We start from the raw sequence: 22,761 nt of genomic DNA, 5'->3' as shown, positions 1-22,761 counted from the left end.
ACTTGGTAGTAGAGTGGTAGTGGAGGTATTCTGATTCAACAAACTACTTCAAAAGCACATCAGTCAAGTCAGAGGTGATATTTTAAAGACTTAGAGAAGCGTGAAAGGCCAGTAATAACCAACATCACGCTTTCTGCCAGAGAATAGGAATTGAATAGTCGTTTCAGTATTTTATTTTATGATCATCATTAACTATCTTCTGCATCCAAGATATTAGACATGAGGAGAGCTGCAATTTAGGCCAGGAAACATCCCAAACAGTTGTTATGTGTCTGGATTTTATGGGTTTTTTCCTTCATGATCACTGTACCTTTAGCAAAACCACTTATTTCTGTATGTTGTTGTTGTTCTTCTTTTGGGAAAGTGGTCAGATAATGTTATGAAATGCCAAGGCATACTACTGCAAAATCCCCCCTGCGTTAATGTTGTAAGAGCGCACCTCCATGCAATGTTTGCTTATATCTATCTTTTGAACCGGGATATTTAGTGGGTATTTCTGGAGCAAAGGATTCCAACATAGTTGCTAATACAGCCCGTGGCAGGAGATGACGCTGCCTTTACCCTGCTGTGCCCACATATGGCTCCGCATAGATGCGCTAGCCGCTCCGTGGGGTGTTTCCATTCAGCTGTTTGTCAGCCACTCAATTCCCCGCTGAGCGTGTCTTCTCTCTAGGGATTTATGGACTCTCGCTCTACTTGGAGGAACCCAAGTAGCTAAGCCAGAGAGTGAGTGTCCGTAGTGCTCAGCCCTGCATCGCAGCAGCCCAGTTCAGGACTCACGCTGCCCGGGGCTGGATTCCGTAAATTGTAACCCCTACATCTACAGTAAGCTGTGTCACCCTATGAAGTGCTTCACGTGGCATTGCGAGGGTGTTCTCAGGGGCCCTGTACAAAGGCTGAGACGCTGCGTTAGGACGCGGTATAAGGTACCGCACCAGCAATCTCGCTAAGCTTTCAAAACTGTTCTCCTGTTCCTCTTCTATCCCCCGCCATCTCGAAGAGCTCAGGAGACCTGTTAGCAGGACAGAACCCTTATCGTTGGTGCTGAACTCCTTTAAAAATCTGCCTCAGCTTTTATTGCATTGGATAGGCTGGATTTATGTTACTTTCCATCTCTTTCTGCTTTGTTTCTCTCCAGCTGGTTGTTTTCCCTTGGCTTGGGTAGTGCTGCAAGTAGAAGGATGTACGTCCATAGATGCATTCGGCACCCGTTCTTCTTTCCTGTGTCAGGCAACAGGGATGTGTATTTCTGCATCTTCTCAGCAAGTAGTTTTCCTTCTTCCTTTTCCAGATCAATCCCTTGCCTTCGTCTCCCTTCCGAGCCAGGCGGTGGTGATGTGCGCAGCTTTGCTTTTTTTTTTGGAAGAGGAGGGCTGTATTATTTTCACTATCCAGACCATGGATATGGCCCGCTGTAGGCAACATGGGCTTTGCGTACTTTTTTTTTAAAGTCAGACACAGGGTGATCTTTTCTCATTGCTGGACACTGTTCTGCTTTCCCGATTTCAGATGTTAGCGGCCTGAACTGACTCTGAAACCTAGAGCAAACAGCTGTTCTTTTCTTTCTCATAATTACTGTACCAAGCATGTCTACAAGCCTGGAGGATTTCTTTTTTCACTCCAAATGAGCAGTGCCAAGTGAAATAACAATTCGAAGTAGTATAAATATGTTATCTTTATTATTTAACTGCACTTTCATCTACACACTTGCCTCGGGTAAAACAGTAGGACCCAGCCTTGGGTAGCTCAGGTTCAGACAAGCTCTGACCACCTTCACCATCAGTTCTGTGATGGTTCAAAGCATCAGTGTGTATTTTAAAAGATTAATATTTCATGGTCAGAGGCATATAAGCATTTATTGGACTTGTGTTGTAAATCAAAACAGAGATGTTTTTAAACTGCACCCTATCCAGAGAATATGGCAAGGAGTAAAATAAGTAAAGAAATAAAAGAATAACTGAAAATGCATCTGGAAGACAGAAGAAAAAAATTTCAGGTTATGCCATGGTGGTAGTGGGTAATTCTAGAGAACTCTGCCTTTTGCTAACTCCAAAACATGGCTAAAATGTGGCTTGCATTAGCCTTATGTCTAAAGCACAATTTCATTACAGGCTGTGCTGGGAAAAGTTGCTCGTATTGTAATTGTTTGATGTTTATTGATTTTTCAGTTGAAAAAAAAGTCCTGCGAGTCAAATTCTACTTACAGTGACATTGGTGTATATTGCAATATTTTGTAGTTTCCTCACATTCCTGCCGTGAAAGGGGAGACACAACTGTGCGACATTCCTATCCTGATTACCGTAAGATATATAGAAAAGCACATCAGCGTTCCTCTAGCCCATGCACTCTAATTCCTGAAAATTGCACCGATTGCTGGAAGAAGAAAAAAAAATGAAAAAAAAAAAAATTAAAAAAGAAAAAAAAACACTTAAGGTAATCCCAGGTTTTCATGGAGTTAACAAAGCCTCCCTGTTGCCCGGATGACTTTAAGTGCTGAGAAGTCTGTCAGTACGGAGGCAGTAAGGGCAGAATTACATCCAGGTGAGAGTTCCCACTGAAGCCAGTGGAAAGTGTGATTTTGTGATACTTCTGAACTGAGAAACTAGTGCTTTTCATTAATTGCCAGAGGTTTAAATGTATTTTGTCACATTGCTAACAATCACATTTCTGTTGCCCTAGTTTTACATAGTGAACAGAAATTGCTTCAGATTTCTTATAACCCAAAGTCTAGCAAGACAGATTTGTTAAAAAAAGGGTGGTGTGGAAGGCTTTCTCTGTACCTTTTCCAAGGATAGGATTGCAAAGAGTCGTCTTTGGTATCAGCAGCATCTGTAAAGGTGAGAGAAAGCATAATTAAGGTAATTTCAGCAAGTTATGTCCCTGCAGCCATGGTGTTGCCCTGAAAGCAGAACTGGTGTGGCTGCGTTGAAAACGGGAGATGAATCTGGAGGGAGTCCTCGCCGTTCTTGTGACAACAGCTTATAGCTGGTACATAAAGGGTACTATCCAAATGTAAGTAAGCATCATCCAACCACCTTCCTCTTGGACTAGTTCATTTAAGCAAGGCACAGTAAATGTAGGAATATCAATGGTGGCACTTTAGCATGGCAAATTCACAGCTTTGTTTGTGCTCTAGATTACCAGTCACAGACTATCGTGGTGCTCTGACTGGAAACACAAAGTAGCTTGTTAATTTGTGTGTGCTAATAGATTTTCTGTGTTGCAGAATGCGTATAATTTTGACTAATTCTTCTCTCCTAATGTGTATGTTTTCCGCTATAGGAACTACTCAGTCTTTTAGCAATAATTGTTGATATTTTCAAAGATATGGGTTACAATCAATATCTGGGAGTAATAATTATTGATTGGAAAACAGTCCATTGAAATAATTAGCCATTACTACTCAATATGTTTCCATGTGGAGTGGATGCAATTGCCATAATTCTAGTTTAAATAAGAGGTTGCCTACATACTGGCTGATTTAATGGGTATTACATCTAAGGAAGAAAAATGAAAGAGAAAAATCCAATGTTCTGTCTCTAGATTTTCTACTTTTTATTTTAGGTTCCATTCTATGGCTCCATTGTGGCAGAAAAGAAATGCTTTCATGCCTGTGATATCTTTGTGTTCAGAAGCCCTAGGCCTTGCCCAGTAGAACTAGCTCTGATGAGTAGCTTTAATAATTTAAAAGGCAAATCTAGCACTGGGAGAGGAGGGGGAAAACACTTTTTGTGTGACCCAACATAACTTGTTTTACACATCTAGCAGCCTTGAAGAGTTTCAGGGAAGAGCAAGACCTGCTGTTTAGCATGGAGCCACTGTCATGCATGTCACTTATGGGACCTGTTCCTGGCTAGAACAGCTCCGTGGGCTGCAGGACATTCAAAAGAAATGGTGGCCCCTTGCTTCTGGGGCACCTGGTGAACGGGGCATTGCTATAGACTGGGTTTAGATCCTATGTAATGGCACAGATTTTCTCTACGTAAAGTAATGGAAAATGAGAAAGCTGCTGGTTTCCTGCCATGTATATGTGTTCCATGAAAAGGAACACCATGGGAGGCTGGATGTGAATAAAAGGAGAAGGAGGATAGCAGATAGTATAGGAAAACTAAAGAGGAACAGGAGGAAGAGCAAGTCTAGGAGTAGCAAAGAGGAGAAAAGGGATCAACAGACTGGGAGAAATGTGCGGTGAGAGAACGACCAGGAAACTGGGAATGGAAAAATGAGGACAGAGAGAAGAAAGAGAGGTGGCACATTTTGTTATTTAATGACTAGCTTGATGTGCCAGATAGTCAGAATTTTCCATCTAAATAAGGAAACTGAGTCATCTTCTTAACCTGAATTCTCTAAGCATTCCCTTATGGCCAAATGAATGTACGCGTCATCTCATAATGTGATTATGACAGAAGGTGCAAGCAAAGCAGGTTTGAACCCGATACCTGTAGCCTATTGGTACAGCTCTTAGGAAAGCTGGGAACTGTTGGAAAAGCAGGGAACCAACACAACTTGTAAAGCACAATGCTAGAGAATGCTGCTTTTTTGTTTGAAATACTGCTTAAGGATGAGGACACCCCCCACCTTCATTTTCCCCACTCAAAGAGGGAGAATCGAAAGCTTAGTCCTTTGGTTTCAGCCACATTTTATTCAGCTCGAGGAGCTAGGCGGATCTTGATCCCCTAATAATTTTTAAGCCATAAAAGACACTTTGTCTACACGCCTTATAGGCAGCTGTGTGCACCACAGACATTATTCAGTCAAGTTTTTACAGAGAATAAATCATAAATTCCCGCCAATGAACAAAAAGAACTCAAGGCAACGTCCAATTACCTCTGTGTTCCCTTAGCATGATTTTAGAAGACATCGTACAATATTGCAGCTTGTTGTTCCTCAGTAACGTTGCGTATCTCGTGTATGCTGTAGGGGTGAGTTTGATTTGTCTATCTGCTCCCCCCTCCCTGCCCCCATGTGTGACACTGAAATCCTGCATTGCTTTGGCCAAAAGTGACCAAAGTAATTCCTGTAATACAGTCCACAATGGCACTCTCAGATTTAAGGTGAGATTGTTTATAAAAATACTTATAGATAACTTGAAGGAAAAAATGTTATAGAAACTGAATTTTTTACTATATGTTGCATTACAGGTTTCCTTCCTGTTAGCCGTATGTGTTGCATCATTTGCTTTTCATGGAAGAAATACTGTGTGAAGCAAAGTATAGGCACGGATTAGTTCAAATAATTGTATTCATCAACTATGTGTGGAAACACGGGATACTGAGAGAGACATCAGTAGGCTGAGAGGTTATTTCAAGTGATACTGCCAAATTCTCAAGTGCCACTTTAATATGTTAGTGGATTAGTGTTTAGTCATTATTTTAGAATGTGTTGCAGACTTCAAAGTCGTCTGTTTTACAGGGGGAACATTTTGGAAAAAATAAAAAAAAAAACGAAGGCTGGATAAGAACACTGCCTAATGCTGTACAGGTGGTAGGACGATTCAGAATCTGAAATCGGAGTTGGTTCTCGCCTTGCCGTGGCCAACAAGGTTTGTGTGCCTGTGTGATACAACACTATGTAGCAAACTGTAAGGGCTGGGGAACAAAAGTGACAAATTAACGACTACTGTGACTTTGAAACACGTTGATGTTTCTCCCTGTCTAAGATGGAGATGGCAATGTGTGTCAGGAAAAGCTATTATCAGTGTAACATTTCCTGGAAAATAGTAATGCTCAGGGAAGTTAAAACCAGAGCAAAGTCTTCAGGTTTTGCAATATTAAAATACAGATGATGAATTACAGTCAATGTAGCTAAACCACTCACCTTCATAAAGCTGATGCAGGATGAGATTCTGCAAAGGGCTCCCATTCAAATATCCCTTTGGGTCCCTGTATACTGTCTGACAGGCAATAATCAGGGCAAAGCACTGCTGAAATTAATTCCTATAATACTGGGGGGTTTAATGAAAATCCTGATGACAAATTATCTTTGTTGTTCTCTTCACTGTTTTATCTCTTGTATCCTAAGTTAATTACATGGCATTTTAATGGAGGCTTTTGGAGCATACTATACATGTCAAAGAAAAAGCAAAATGCTGTCAGTTTCTGGAACTTGCCCAAACTCTCACAAACGTATGTGGATTTAATTCCGATAGTGTTTTAATTTGGGGGTTCATCATTTATATTTTTACCTGTCAAACACTTGTTTAGTTTCTCTTAGCATAACAGGTGGGAGTAAAAAAAAACCCAGTATTCTCCCTCTTGCTTGTCTTTTATGAATAAAATCACAGAGGCAGTAATTGGACATCTCACAGGCTCATGATTTAGGACTAAAAAACATGATCATGGAATGTTCAAATTAGGCAGCACTGTGATTTGCAAAGGAGGCGAGACTAGGTTGGTGAAAAGTGAAACGGCTGTTGACAGGTAGCAAGAAAAATTTGTGACATGTTGGGGGGGGGGGGGGATATGTAATCTCGCTTGATTTTATTTTCCAGCCATATTGTCAGACTTAGACATGGATCATTGTATGCAAATCAATATTTAAAATTACTAATAATTTACATTATTTATAGTCAATAATCATTAAGCATCACCAATCCATTACTTTTTTTTTCGGCTTAGTGAACACAATGTAGTGACTACAGCTTCTTGTAAAAGTTCAGATCCATCTAAACTGACTTTGATAGATAAAAAGGTTAATTTCCATTTCTTTTTTTTTTTTTTTTTTTTTTTTTTTACATTTAAACTTCCTTTTTTGCAGCTCTTTTGTCTGAAATGAACCAATACTTTGAGCAAAAAGGGGAAGTTGTCAGAATGATAAAGAGCAAACGAAAATAGAGGGTTCAACAGCTCATTCTGGGAACTGTTTGGCAGGTTCCCATGGGGAGGCTGCCCTGAAGGGGAAGGGGACGGGGACCCGTAGAGGATGCTGCTCTCTGAGGGCATGGCCCAGGCGGTCACCCAGGCACATCAGGCGGGCAGGGAGCTCCAGCCTGGTCTCCAATGCCAAAAAAGAGGGCAGAGGAGGCTAAGGAGGGCTACTCGGGAGCAGTGGAGAGCATTTTCTGGCTATGTAGGCAGGGAATTAGGGAAGCCAGAGCTCAGCTGGGTTTGAAATTGGTGAGGAATGGGAATGGCAACAAGAAGAGCTTTTAGAGGTGGAATCAAAAGGACACCTAAGGAAGATGCGGGGCTGTGAAACAAGGCAGCAGACTTGGTAGCAAAGCACACAGAAAAGGCCGAGCAACTCGGCAGCTTCTTTGCTTTGCTCTTTACTGCCAAGTTCTGTCCTCCGATCTCTCAGGCAGGATCGGGGAAGATTGAGTTAGTCACCAAATAAGCAAACTCAGCATACGTAAGTCTGTGGGACAAGAGAGAACGGATCCAAGGATGTGGAGAGAGCTGGCCAAGGTCACTGCGAGGACTGCTTTGTATCTTCTTCAAAAGGTCTCTAGGGATCAGGAGAGGTTCCTGCGGACTGGGAAAAGGCAAGCATTATCTGGGGAGCTATCTGCTGGTAAAGCTCCCTTCAGTCTCCATGAAGATTTTGGAGAAAACCCTTCTGAAAACCATGTCCAAGCACGTGCAGGACAAGGCGGCAATTGTGCACAGCCAGCACGGATTCACAAATGGCAAATTGTGGCTGGTCAGTCTGAGAGCTTGCTCTGAGGAGATGGCTGGTATGATGGGTGAAGGAAGAGCAGTCGTTATTTACCTTGACTTCTGCAAGGCCTGTTACGTGGTATTCCTGCAGCCAAATTGGTGAGACATGGACTTGAGAAGTGGACTACAAGGTGAGTGCGCTGCTGGCCATATCGTGAGGCTTCAAGAGTTGTGATCAGTTGTATAAAGTCCAATTAATGAGTGGTTTCTAGTACCATCTGTCAGGAGTCAATCCTGGTGCTGACATTTGTTCACGTCTTCCCTAGAAACATAGCTGATGGGATGAAATGCACCCTCAGTAAGCTCATGGACGATACCTAATTAGGGGAGCAATTAATGATGTGCCAGAGTGCAGGGCTGCCATTCAGAGGACTCTTAACAAGCTGGAGAAGTAACCTGGCAGAAACTTTTGGAAGTTTGGAACAAGCAAATGCAAATTCTTGGACCTGAGGCAGGACAAGTCCATGCAGCAGGACAGGCTGGGCACCACCTGGCTACAAAGCAGCTTCGCGTAAATAGTCCTGGGGGTCCCAGCAGACACCAGCTCCAACAGGAGCCAACCGTGCATCCTGAAGGTCAACTGCATCCTGGGCTGTACTAGCAAGAACGTAGCCAGCAGGTTGAGGGAAGTGATTCTTGTTTGCTCTCTGCTTGGCACGTGTGAGACCCTGCATGGAGGACTATGTTCTGTTTTGGATTCCCGTGTTCAAGATCAACATTGACGTACTGGAAAGAGTCTCTTGGAGCACAGGACGTACAAGGAGAAGCTGACAGAACGGGGTTTGTTCGGCCTGAAGATGAGAATAAGGGGGAAATCTTAATTGTTTTAAACTACGCACTGGCAATGTACGGAGAAGGTGAAGCCAGACTCTTTTAGGCAGTGCACCATAATGGGACAAGAGGCAACAACCAAAAATTGCAACATGAGAAATTTTGTGTAAGTATCAGAAAAATCTTTCTTGCCTTGATGGGAGGTTAAATACTGGCACAGGTACCCGAAGAGTCTGTGGCATCTCCATTCTTGGAGATATGACAAAGTTGACTGTGCAAGTCCCTGAGTGACCTTTGAACTCGGATGTAACTTCAAAGCTGATCTTGCTTGGGTGGGCCCAGATGAGGCCCAAAGTTCCCTTCCAACGTGATAATTCCAACAGAATCTGGTTTTGCTTACTTAAGTGTCTGCTTTAAGGATTTAAATAATATTCCTGGGGCACTCTGAAGAAAAAGAACAGCGAAAATGCAGATCGTTATTATTACCAAAATGTAAGTCATTGCTGCTAGGAAATATTGCACAAGTAGTCATGTATACCAGGCTGCCAGAATGGATTGTGGTTTTTGTTAAATAGAACAAAAAGCTCAGTGAAGCATGTTTAATCCACACAAGTGAAGAGTTCTGCAGACCCTGTAAACAAGGTAAAAATAGGTCAGTTTGGGTGATTTACTAGCCTGGGCAAATCCAACTTAAATATATTTTAATATTTTTCTGTCTTGCTTTTTTATTCTACTTAAAATGCACACAACTTTCTTCACCAGTTTTCTCAGTCTTTGCAAATATTCTTTTGCTTAGAGAATAAATCTGATAGGCCTCGGGGTTTGGGGAAATGAAGGGAAGAAATTGTTGTGGAGTTTGGTGGGATCTTTCATTCCAGAATACAGGCAGCGATTTCTCTTTCAAAATCTTTCACTAGCTGTGTATCAAGACCTACCTAAAAATAAGGGACTCTACTGTCCAATGGATCTGTGAGCAGAAGGGGTTTTTCTCAAGAGGGCAAGGCCTTGTTCTTCCTCTTATGGTTCCAGAACTCCTCCGAGGAAAACCTACATTACGGCGTGAAATAAACCCCTAGTTTTGGTGGCAGCCAGAGTGGTAGTCAGAGCTTCTGACTGTACCAGGTGAATATCCAGGCTTAGAGAGCTCAGAGGCTTGGGTACAGATGCCGTAGAGCTCCCAGCATGAGATGAGAAACCCTCTGGCTCCCTTTTGCTGTCCTGACACGCGTTGTTAGTGGTTCATTGGGCAACCCTGCGCCTCTGTGCAGGTCTTCTGCTCAGAGAACAGCTCTCCCGAGGGTAAGAACAGAAAAACGGCTCTGCTGGACCCAACTGACAGGCCTGGTATATTTTTCTGAACATAGATAATAACATATATTTCAAGATCGTAAGATGGCAGCGTTAGGGGAGTACGTTTTCCAGTACTCTTCTCAGCCTTTCCTGCTCTGAAATTAGGGACTTGGCTAGAAATTATACCTTTGTTTCTAATAAATATTGGGTGCGGGAGAGGGATGTCCCATGAAATTGTTTCATTGCTTTTTTATTTTATTCAGGCTTTTAACATCTGCAATATCTTCTAATGCTTTATTCCGTAACTTAATTATTCATTCTATAAAAAACCCATATTTGCTTTTTTAAGCTTTAATCTGACACTCCACCATTTCGTTTGCTGCTCTTTCCTTCTTGTATTACTAGTAGGGGTGAAGAGCCTCTTCTGTTTTACCCTTCTCAGTGTGGCACATGATGTTAGCGGTTTTGGCATTTTTTTCTGAGTTATCGCTTTTCCAGAGTTATCCCTACCTGCTTATTGTTCCTCACGCAGATACTGTCCCTTACCGTCAATTATCTTATTTATCATCCTTGTCTCTGTTTTCTACTTCAGGTGAGTCCCTCAGGGCTTAGAAGATAAGGCACATTCTCTCTGTGGCAGTAAGATTGCTCTCTTTCATTTCATTTTCCTAATAGTTCATAATATTCCATTTGCTTTAGGCTGATGTTTTCGTAGAATGGTACATGATTTCTCCAGTTGCAGTAGCCATATTTCAGAGTGGTAACAGCTAACTTAAAGCTCATCACTGGGTACTCGTAGTTAGGATGCTATGGTTTTATTTTGGATTCAGCATTTGTCAGCATTACATCTCATCCACAGTTTTATCACCGATCATACAGAATTGAGACCTTTCTGCACTTTTTCAGTCACCTTCGGCTTTTACTGCCCTAAATAATCTGGTGTGATTAACCGTCACCTCACTATTCAGCCTTATCCAAAGTACCGGCGACTATGTTCTGTATTTCCCTGTGCTGATCCACTAGAAGTCCCTCTGCATTGTGAAGAGTGACTATTTACTTCTACTATGTGTTTCCTATTGTCTAACCAGTTTTAAGGGGCTTGTTCCCCAGAAGGAAAGGTTTGGGCCTAGGAACCTCCAAAGTCTCTTCCGCAGTGAACACGTGCGTAAAGAATTCTTTTCACTTTGCTGGTGAACAGTCTGATCTTTTTTTGAGCTCCCCTTTCCTAACCCAGTTACTTATCAGCCCTACAGACTTTCTGGCAGACTTCCTGTTTCTGATGTGCTTAAAACACATTTTATTATTGGTTTTATGCCTTTAGCAAATTGCTCTTCAAAATCTTTTTTGGCCGGGCTTATTAAATTTAACTTGCCAAAGTTGATACTCTCTTCTATTTTTCTGATTGGGAAATGACTTCCACTTTCAGAAGAACTTCTAGTAATCTCCTTTACTGTGCTGTGTATTGAAATGGTCTAGAAAAAAAGTGAGAACTCTGGGGAGTTTCTCTTTCCGTGTTCCCTGCCTTCCCCCCCCAAATGATCTGACATTAGGTATGTAGTTAAAGTTATAAAGTAATTCTTGGTTCTTTTTCTGAATTGCTTTCTCTTTTGTGTTCCCTCAGAAAAGGCACTAAAATAGGAAGGGAGTGCTCATAAAATTCAAACCATGGGGGGGGAAAATCAAAGGGAAACCACCTGCAAAAAGGAATAGAGAAAGGAAGGGTTGGTGTGAGAGAAGGAGCAGAAGGAGGAAAGACCAGGTTGGGAAAATTTACACAGACAAATGAAAAAGTGATCATACCAAAATAATCACCTCTGAAATTTTAAAGGTTTCAGCGCAGCTTGCACTACAGTTCAGTGGGATGAGTCCTAGGAATTGTCTGAAATCATGAAATTGTGTGTTTTCTGAAAATCATACCCAGATATACACAGAGGTTTAGATATGGATATAGGCGTGTGCGTGTATGTCCTGCCCCAAAGGTGAGGAAGACAGACAGCAAAGCTTCCAGATGCTTTGATGGGATTTGAATAGCAAGCAGATCCCCCAAAGCAGAGGCAAATTTCATCCTTGGGCAGCTGCCCAGATTTCCTCACTCATCAGCAGACTCCAAATGGTCGGTTCCGTCTCTCGTAAACCTCGAGGTGCATACAGACATGTTTCCTGGGTATATCCTGGCAGCGGCTGAGCACTGCACCCTGAAGCAAAAAAGTGTGTTACCAGATTATGTCAGCGCCTTGCAGGATTGAGTCCTGCGAGCTTTTGCTCAGGAGCCACTCCAGAAGGAGAGGTGCCGATTTCTCCCCGAGCCTGCTGCTCTGCACAGAAATGGTGGGTCTGTTTTGAGCCCTAACAACGTAAGGCTTTCCAGCGATGTATTGCCAACTTTAACGTTTCTCCAGATTCGCAGAGAGGAGACATCTTACCTTTTGGAACGGAGCGATTATCAAACTTTTAAAATGCACTGAGCACCCCTGAAAAGGAAGTAAATATAAAAATTAGTATGACTATATATATAAATACATTATCTATTCTTACTCTAGGAGTTCTGCTGGATTCTGAGTTCTTCTTTGAAAGTTGTAGTTGCAGTTGTAAGCATCATGTTTTAACTAGGTTTAACAATGAGACTTTTAACTTCTTTTTTCTGAGGACACATCTAGATCCTCCAACGGAGTGAAATCAAGGTAAACGACAGCACTGGTTGCTCCTGACTTGCACTTTTTGAAAGTCCACTGCACAGGACAAAGAAATAAGTAGCTGGAAGCCATCAGCACCTGGGCTGCGATCAGCCCGTAAACCACGTGTTTCGTTAGCATGCGGCAGCTTTGATTTTGTTTCCCAGTTGGGTCCGAGATGTAAGATTTAACTCTAAGATTTTAGCTCTAAAGCCTCCTGGGGTTTGAGCTCTAGCAACTCTAAGCCCTCTGCAAGGTTAGCAGCTTTTTCCAACTGAGCACTGGAGAAATGCTTATTTCAGGCAAATACCATCCCTGCCCAGAAGCACTCATTATCTTTTTCATTGAGGTGTTTTACACATAGCTAAAGGCCTACATGTATCCTGAATAAAAGCTCTCTGATCAGTCACTCTTTCTAATTTCCCTACCTCCTCATCAATGAATGCTTGCTGGTGCAGGGCTCTCCTTTACCCCTGGAAAGGGAGAAAATTCTTTCGGGAGGAGAAGCAGGATGGTACACAGACAGGAAAAGAAAGGCTCAGAGCAATGAGGAAGAAGATACAAAGATGTGAATAAGTTTGGGAATAGTTATCTATTCTCAGTCTAGAGAGCCTGGCAATATAGGAGAAATAAGAAGAATGCAATGGTGGAGAGAAGAGGTGTGGAGAGAAACTTCATCACAGTTACATGACACAGAAAAGTGACTGAAGGAGAAAGAAGACTCTACGAGAAGACACAACACAGTACAAAGCAAAACTAAGTGATGGAAGTTAGAAAATAAAATGAAAAAACAAGTGTTCAACCGGCAAATTTAGTTGTTTTTTTTAAAAAAAAAAGCTCAGTAGAAAATGTACACACAAAATGGTACATAGATAAACCATTTTTCTCCCATAGTGCTGCAATGCTCCAGAATCTAAACAGGCTGTGCTAATAGCAAATCTGTGAGGTAGGACAAGGTTTTTATTTTACGCCCATGGAGCTAAGGCACTGAAAGACAAAGTGAATCTCAGGAGGGTGCAGTGGAAATCTGCAGGTGGAGAAGGGGTCTAAACTTGGTGAGCACCACTGAAGCATTTCTCCCCCAGTAAAGTTTCAGACATTTCAAAAAGAGTAATGGAATGAAGTAGGATATGAAGTTGGATATAAAAAGGCATTTTGATATAGCAAAGTGTGATTTTATGTTGACCAAAACTATTGTTCTGCATTTTTCTCCTCTTGTTTCTACGCTAGTGGACTTGGCCAACAACGGTATAATCTGTCAGAGAAGCTGTAACAAATATACCCGCATAAGGCTTTAATAACTCTAGCTCGAAACACTAATATTTACTGAAATTTGAGTGTTATCTGCCAATATTGATGCAACGCATGTTCTGATGGTACTGTACAATGAGCAACTGCCAATACACGCTTCAAAGCTGTTCCTGGTTTTAAATCTATTATTTACTCTACGGCTCTTCAGTAGTTTCCTGATCAAACTAGTCGAGCTCTATGCTGGCACACTGATAACTCTTATGTTGCACCAGCATATTGAAATATTTCACGGTAGTCTTTTACATCAAGAATTTCGCTGCACACAAACTCATAAGGAACTTGAAGAGCACAATACAGACAGCATATTAAAAAATTCGTGATCATTAGAGATGAACTGTTTGCTTTTTTGAGAATGATATTATACTCATGTCCCTGGAGACAGAATTAAGACTGACACAAGGTGGATTTCACACATTTAGGGTCAAGGCCCCTGACTCTCAGAAGAATTATGAGATGACACTGGTGAACATGGTCTTTGGTGAATCTCCTGAGAATGCAGAAGAAGCATAGTTAAATTGAGTCCAGCTTCCAGCAGCAAACTGGCCTGGCTCTGAGCACAGGCAAAGCAGAAATTGCCTAAGGCTGCTGGGAAAGCAAAGTGCACGTCTCTTAACATCCACACCCCCCCAAATTTTGTCTATATTAGGACAGGGAAAAACAGGTTGTCTGAAACTGCTGCTGCCCCTAAAGTAGGAGTGGAAACTATTGGTAGAATGCCCAGTGCTGGCAGCTGTGAGAGCTGACTGGTATCAGTCCCGGGAGGCAGCCAGATTAGCAGCGTGGATCCTCTAGATCCCTCCATTGCAATTCCCCACTTTTCGGCGACAGGCAGGGGTGGCCCTGTCCCATCTGTTGTTTTGGGAGGACTGACTCTCGATTTTGTCTGAGCTGTTGAAAAGTCTCGTGATAGCTCTAGAATAAAAGGCATGCAAAATGTTTATGGTCTTAAATGAGGAATAATCACGGCGTTATTTATATTTAGAATTTCAGGGAGCGTCCTTGGACTCAATGTTGTATGTACCGTGCTACTTGTTCCAAAATGCGGGTGACGTTATCAGCATTTAATTCTCCGCTCCTGGCTATCTCAGTTTTTCCTTTTTGTCCTTCAAGTTCTTTGTTGTGAATTCTACAGGTGAGTGTTAAAAAAAATTTTCATTCAGGATGGATGGACAGGTGTTCTGCCATCACTGTCTGCATTTGGGATTTGAACCACAAATGTGGTTCAGTTTCAACTTTTCAACCTCCCTGTGTTTTGGGGATTTTGGGCTTGGTAATTTCTATACCTCCTGCTGTAGGAATTTCCAGAGATTACAAATTCAGTAGCTAAATTCAGAGTCTAGAAGTGGAACTTCCCAAGGCTGTTCCACAACTGTGTGACCGGTTTTCGTGCCCTGGAGCTCTGTTCCTTTAAGTTGGCAAACCTCAGACATTAAGTGATGGAATTGATCTGTTCCTTTAGATCTGTTAATTGTTCTCTTGGTCCATCCTGTGCTTGTGATATTCCCTCACATCGCAGCCAGTGTTTTTCAAAGTGACAGAATTTTACAACGTAACTGCTTCTCTGTTTTTACAAATCAAGACAGCTTTTTATTCTAATTGTTCAAAAAGCGTCACCGTGCGCCGTATTATAATCCCCCTTTTTGTCATCTGTATTAGGTCAGGAGCTGTATTGGGAGGCGCGTGAGGATTGGATTTCTTACTCCTTATTTCATACTTCTTATGGCTGTTCCTCTTTGATGTGCCACTGCAGTAGGAGAAAGGAGGAACCGACTCTGAGTTTTGGTCAGGCTCAGTCTTCAAGGGCTGCCCTCTAGCCAGTTCACATGCTTCCTCGCTCCCCCTATTTCTGGCATATTTCTGTTTTTTCTCAGATAAAATTTATTCCAACCGTAAGCAAGCTCTGACGTTTGTGTGCAGGCATCCTTGCCCTTCTCAGTGAAAACCCTTTGGGCATCATGGCTGGATGCCTACTTCAGCTTTTGGTTTGGACAGTGGCTCCTGTTATTTCAGTTGTCATTATTGTCAAGGAGCTTGATTGTTTTTTATAGTAGTCCTCAGTGAAGACTGGATGTTTGCTTCTAGTCTTCAATGAACTATGAGGAAAATGCAATAGGGCACTCAAAAAAACCCCCAACAAATCACTTGGGTTTTAAAAGAAGGAAATGGTGGGTGATTTTAAATTATTTTTAGCTCTGTGATTAGTAGTGTATAAATGTTATTTAGACTTTATACAAAAAACACAGTAATTTCTGCTTTTTACCAGTCAACTAGCAACCCACTGGCATACTTAGTCACCTCTTTTGTAAATCATCACAAGCAAACTTTCCCAAGGGTAGCTTTGATAAACTGTCACGCTCCCCATGGCAGTGAAAAATGACCTTCTACCTTCCCTGCAACAACCAGACACGGTGTCGGAGCCTGTTTGAAAACCCAGGGCTCACCCAGAACTGTGGAATATTGCTTTGCCATCTGCTTCTCGCAGGAGAGGAATTAGTTCGTGCCTGTTAGGGCTAATCCTTTCCCTGCTAGTGAGGTCCTTCCTCCCTTCCCATCCGTCCCCCAGTGATCCTTTGAAAACAGGAAAGAAATATTTGCCAGCTCTGGTCTTCTATGACCCTGCCGGAGGAGACAGTCATGTCTCAAGACACCCTGTGCACCCTTCTTTGTTTTCTACTGAGAACCCACTGGTTTCACTCTGTTTCATCCTGTCTCTCCACTGCACCACGCTGGCTGGGTGGTAAAAAACTGCAAAATTACGTTAAGCGGGACTTAAGGACAAACATCGAAGTGCAAGATTGAGAGCAAAAGGGTATAAATAAAACCATGACAAATGAGCTTCTGGTCTATATTTAACCCTGACTCCTGTTTCAAGTATCCCGCGAGGGATTTCTTTTGCATTGCCCTGCGGGGAGAGCAGAAGGTGGGGGGGTTCATGGAATCAGCCTTCTTCCCAGGTGGCAAGCTCACTTCTGCGTGACTTCCACTTCCAAACGCCCGGTATTCCTTTGGGGCTGTGGTTTTGGATGCAAATGCAAATGTCGATCACGTCCTGTCTTGAGAGGGACGCCTCAGATACTTAAACGGTGGGTTCCATGTGAGCTATCAGGGACTGTCAGAAAAATACAGGTGATTTTGCCTCCCGAGACCAGAAGAGTCGTGCACCACCTTTGTCCTTTGGCAGTCCGCCGACTAGCTGCCCCTGCCCACGGGACCCTTCTCGACTCCTCACGCTCCACTGAGGTTGTTTATACAACCATAATATCTCTATTATGAGATATCAGTTGTGCATGTATTCTGCAAGTTTTGCGATCACTGGTACCTTAGTGGCTTTTTAGAGACATCACACTTTATTAACGTGGATAACAGATGCTCTAAAAATCGTGTGGTATGAGTGCTACTGCAACTTGTACGTAATGTTTCAGATATAGTGTCCTTTTTGAAGATCGGCTCCTCTCTGCTTTGCTGTGTGTCTAGGTACAAGGTGCATTTTCGTCTGATCTAGCTGCAGTGGAATTCGAGGCAAGGGATGTCACTTTTATAGAGCTATACCATAATTTCATTTGAGAAAAAAAAAAAAAAAAAAAAAAAAATCCTGGTTTTACCTTATCTTGGATGTACAGTGCTCCTGGTTCCCTGCAGATACAGTGTCCCTTGATACAGAAGCCCAGACACTGATTTTCAAGATTGGATTTATTTTGGACTTTATTGATGCAATAGACCTTGGTTTTGGCTGCCTTCAGAGAACAGAATTTCAGCCAAGCAGAGCTGATGCCGTAATCTTGGAAGATGACGGCACCTGTGATTGTCCAGTGAGCTTTCCCAGAGATCAGCCTACATTTCTGGGTTTGGACACGATTATTTTAATTTTGACAAAATTACTGGTTGTGTAGAAGGAGAATATGGCTATAGCTGGGGTAGATTTAGATCTTTCCCAGCCATAAGATATTTTATTTTTTGCATCGTGTCCTGCTTTTTAAAAATTTTCAAAGTCAGTGGAGTAGAAGGTCTGATTGTTTTTCAGAATGGTGTAGGAAGTCAACGGTGCAGTTATTTATCTCTTTCTTCACAGTATTTTTAGGAAAAGAGGCAAATGTTGATTTTTAAAATTATGCTAAAACAGACATCACAACAGACTGAAATTTTAATTTTAGAAAACCACTGGCTATGAATGAAAGACTTCTCTCTTATCTCCAGTAATTTTTTTTATTTATTTTTTTTTCTTTTTTTTAAACATAGCTTGGAGCTTTCTTCTTTTCGGAAATGATACCTGTCTCTTTTCATCTGTATAAGATAGCCATAAACTCGCCAAAATTTTGAGATTCAGTGAACGATGTGATTCAAATGCAGTACGTGTGGGTTTTTTTCCTCTTTCTCCCTCCCACTACTGAGGGAAGGAGTTCTATGTTTCTGGTATTATACCACAAGGCTCATGATGTTAATATGAAGCTTAAATAATTGGTATTGACAGTCTTATCAAACAAGAATAAAATTAGGATGGTAAAGTAAATACAAAGTAGAGAAATGGGGCAAAAGGCAAAACCAAGGCACATTTTTTTCCACAGCTAGTGGCTTTGCAGTTGGTGGCCAAAAAAATTTTTTTTTTTGAACTTTATTGCTTGCTGAGGTGGGCTGACCAAAGCAGAAGAGAGGTAGGATCAGCAGCTTTCTCAGGCTTCCCAGTTACAGATCCTTTCTGAGGAACAGGGCTCCTAATCACTTGATATAGCTGTATGCTTTATGCCTCAATTACCGCAGCTTTCTGTTGCAATCTTTGGTTTATTCACAACCAGTGAATTTCATTGTGCTTTCAGTTTTTGGAGAACTACATTTTTAGTGTTTATCTACTTAAAAGAAAGTTTCTCTAACTCATAGTATCGAGTCAATTGAACATGGGCTTTTAAAGCAGAGTATTGACTATTCTTTCTTCAAAAATTAGACTTAATTTCTAAATTTTGGATGGCTTTTTTTCTTTTTTTTTTTTGTTTTTTCTCCTTTTTTTTTTTTTTTTTTTAAATATGGTTCATGATGCTACTGCATTTACAGAGCTTGATCCAGAAGACTCGAAGCACATGCTTAAGGAGAAGAATGGCATGTGGTTCATGAACCCCATAATTAGTTCCCCTTCCTAGCTCTAAGCAGTAATTAAATCTGTCACTTCTGCTCTGCTGATTCATTTATTTAGCTATTTAATTGCTCAGCTGAATAAGTCTTTATCTCCGGAACTGCAACATTTTATTCAGACAAAGAAATAGCATAATCCTTTTTTTTTTTTTCCAAGGGCAGGGACATGTAAAAGAAAAGAACACTAATAGTAGATGATTTGGTGGTGTTGTCAGTTTTCACTTATCAAACAAAACAGTATTTAAGGGAAAACTTCAACCAGTGCTTGAGGATAGCTTTCCATGTATTTCCTTGCTTCTCCAGGAAATTATGTCAAACGCGAGGACCCGATGCATCTGATCCGGGTTTCCATTTCCATAATGAGTTAACTTAAATCACTTCCAGGTAATAGTCATAATTTTCTGTAAAACAAGAAGCCTTACCCTGATCTATTGGTGGAATATTTTATAAACAGTTTAAAATTGCAAATATACACTAAATTGTTTACAAACTAAGCAGTATCTTTTCTTTATACATTTTATTTTGGGGACATTGCTCATGGAGATTTCTGTCATCTGTCTCTTAGATTTACCATCAAACACAGCATTTTGATCTGTAAAGCAAATGGCATTTTGAATACTTTCAAGCTTACCAAGGAGAGCCGTTCTGAATACCTCTCTGCAAGGAATATTTCAATACATGCGGTTTTCTTCATGTTACATTTTCAGCATCCTGAAGGGAGGTTGCAAGATTCTTCCACCATTTCTATCCATAGGTTGGAAAAGCTGGTGGAGGAAAGCAGCATGCAAAACAACGAGGGCCAGGTCAAGACAGATCAACTCAAACAGGGCCTTTGAGCAAAATGAGAAAATATTGTTTATTTTTGTAACCTTTTTTTTCCTCTTTGAACTCTGTAATGCTAGCTGATCCAGGAAGTGAAAGATAAACCACCCAAAATGCAGAGAGAAAGATATTTTTCTTTGACTTCTGGCATCAGTGGCTCAGTTCCGCCAATTTATTCATCTGCCTGGCTGGCTAGCTTTTTGTACCGTGCACACAAGCTTTCATTTCACTCCAGTAGTGACTTATTTTTGCTGTCTTGTTACTCAGTTACAACTATGCAGCTATTTAAGTCATAGGTGATGTTTTTCCCAGGTAAGCTCATTAGCCTAAAAATCCTTTCCTGCTTACCTGGAGGGTTTTTTGTTGTTGAGGATTTTTTTTTTTTTTTTTTTTCCTTCAGCAAAGGTTCTGTCCGCTCCTTTACAACACATGTCTGTACTGCTGCTGCGGACGCCCAGCTTGGCCCCGCTTGAAGTAAAAGCAGGACGCTACGTAAAGATCAGGCGGTGGAATTGCCAGGGTTTATTTAGCTATATTGCAATATCTTGCAAGCACCTCCAGCTGCTGTGCTGGGCTACATGGACATCTACCCTGCCAGTGCCAGAATTGGGGGGCTCTGCTTTGCTCCCCCCCCATCCTCGGTGGCCCAACGCTCAGTCTGTATTGTTTGTGTCGGTGTTACCGTTCTGCATCTGTGCGCTCTGGGTTACTGAAAGCTCTTTGTCGAAAGAAAGAACATTTCTGTCCCTGCTCAAACTAGGAAGGCTGGAAATCTTGCGGGTGGTTTTGGTCCTGCGAGCCTGCGCACGTGGCTTTTGGACGAGGGTTTTGCGGGAGCTTCGCTTCAATATTCTCTCTTTTCAATGCGTTTCTTCAAATGATCTTCTAAAAGTACATCCTTTGTTATGTAGGACACATGCTTAACTTGAGGGAATTAATAAAGCAGCAAAACCCATCTCTGGACATCCTCTGAGGATAAGGGTGCTTTGAGGATAAGCCTGTATGTGAATGGGTTTAGTATGAGAAAGCAGTGTTCACTGCAGCGGGACAAACAAGTATGATCAGAGGAGGGCATGGGAATGAAATGGAAAAAATAACATTTATTTGTAGTAGAAGAGAAGTTTATTGTTGAGTTGGTGGAAACCAAACAGAGGAAACGGGGATAATTTCAGACGGCTTTTATCTCAGTTCTAAAAGAGCATGAGGTTAGTCAATAGGATTAACTACTTCTACGTAGGTTTGTACATAAACATCGAGACAGGAGAGTTGGAGGGACATCGGCTGAGCATCCTCCCTTGGCAGTGATTACATTCGGGAACATCTCGGGGCGGGGGGGAGGGGGGGAATTAGGTGACAGCGACTATCGGCTTCTCCTCAGATGAACCTAGCTGTTGTCATCCTGCCATCAACAGGCTGGAAATTATTCTCTCAAAGGCGTTGCAGGGTTTACAAGCAGTCAAATGGGTCCGAAACCCTTCCCGTCTCCTGGCTTGCCCTCCCCGTGCCAGAGCAGGCAGCATCCAGCTACTTCACGGTGTAAACTGGAGGTTTGGGAAGTGGTGCACAAACTCCAGGTCCGGGCACTGCCGGCGGACACGCTCTGCTTGATCGAGGGAGTTTGCGGGGATTTTTTGTTAGTTTTCAGCTCTAACTCACCGTAGAGTTAGAAACCTCCGCCTGGAGTTTCTCCTCACTCCCAGTGCTGGAATATGCTGGCGTAAAACGTGTGTAAATCAAATTAGATTAAATCCCCCAGTTTTGATACAAATACACCCGAGTCTCTACTTGATCAATGTATTGATTTACTTATTGGCATATTGGGAACCTCTTGTTAATGTTTTAATTTAGAGAAGTCGTTGCTTGTACTATTTGTGGGATGCAATGTATCTGCGGGGTTGGGGGCTACCTCTGCCCAGCCCCGGTCACTGTACTTGGTTATACAGGATATATATTGTAGACTCGGGTACCTATAAATATTAGCGTGCAGCTGTCACAAAAGGATTGTGAGTGAGCCGCTCAGGACCTGGAAAACACAATAGCTCGGCACCCAGAAATATACAACTTTGATAACATATTACCAGGTTTCGTGTTGGGGGAGAGGGTAGGAAGGTGGCGACTGCTTTTAATCTCTGTCTCTTTTTTAAAAATTATTTTTCCTCCTTTGTACTTCTGGTATACACGGGATCTTTACAATTTTTATCACATTAGGATGTGACATTCCTGGCCTTGACAGTGCTTTTGTTTGGATATTTATAGCAGCTTCTGGTCATTGTTGAGCAAAGGAGATTGCCCTGCCCTCTGGCCCTTTCTTAAGCAGATTTTGGGCAGAAGCTCCTCTCATGTGGCACTAATTGAAATGATTGGTGGAGGGGGTGTTGCGAGCACACTCTGCCTGACTCGGGTTTATCTGCCAGGGGCTAAGCCAGGGGAGGGAGGGAGGAAAAACAGGGAGAAGGGAGGAAAAGGAGAGGGGAAAAAAAAAAAAAAAAAAAAGAGAGGAAGAAGAAAAAGAGGGGGGGAGAAAAAAAAAAAAGCCCAGCTTTGCTTGACTGTGGTAGGGCTCAGGGCTCCCGGCCATCTGTCCCCGCTCGGGCGGCGGGGAGGGAGCCGGCTGGGGCGGCAGCAGCCCACCCACCCACCCACGGGAGAAAGGGACCGGCGTGGGGCTCGGGGTCCCGCTCGGCAGGTGGGTACCTCGGCCCCGGGTGGGGAGGAGAAGGTGGAGGGAGAGAGGCAAAGAGAAACCTTCTCCCGCTTGCTGGAGTCGTGGGGAGGATGAGGGGGTGATGGTGGGGGGGGTATGGGGGTGGGTTGCTTTGTTTTGAGCTCGTAGGAGCCGAGAGGGCTGCTTTTTTATTATTATTTTTTTGCGGGTGATTTAGGGGCTGAGTTTTGCTCCTCTGTCTGCCCGGGATAGGCTGCGATGCGTAAAGTCGTTAAAAGATGGAAACCAACAAGTTGCTGTGGAAGGGATTTGTGCGGAGACGGGGCTGGTTTATCATCATCATCGTCATCCGCGCTAAAATCTCTCTCTTAGGGACTGTCAGTTGGAAAGTGTGGGCTTCCCTCGGGTGAGTAACCCCGCCTGAGCCGGCAGCTCCAGGGTTTAAATGCCG

The 22,761-nt window shown here is 42.5% G+C and overlaps 1 protein-coding gene across 3 annotated transcripts in view; it reads left to right on the top strand.

Annotated features, from left to right (window-relative positions):
- LOC126051298 (poly(rC)-binding protein 3-like) overlaps positions 1 to 22,761 on the top strand; it is a 520,061-nt gene that overhangs the window by 351,127 nt on the left and 146,173 nt on the right. The window contains exon 1 of one of the 3 annotated variants that reach the window (XM_049830408.1): positions 22,158 to 22,331. The exons of 1 other annotated variant lie outside the window; for it this stretch is intronic. The gene's annotated coding sequence lies outside the window, so the exon portion shown is untranslated. Of the gene's footprint in view, positions 1 to 22,157; positions 22,332 to 22,542; positions 22,717 to 22,761 lie in introns of those variants that run through there. One more of the 3 variants, XM_049830409.1, reaches the window with a different exon arrangement.

This window comes from Accipiter gentilis, chromosome 27 (genome assembly GCF_929443795.1).
Source record: "Accipiter gentilis chromosome 27, bAccGen1.1, whole genome shotgun sequence".
Lineage (NCBI taxonomy): Eukaryota > Metazoa > Chordata > Aves > Accipitriformes > Accipitridae > Astur > Astur gentilis.
Note: the sequence above shows the minus strand (reverse complement) of the source record. Positions and strands in the feature narration are given on the sequence as shown.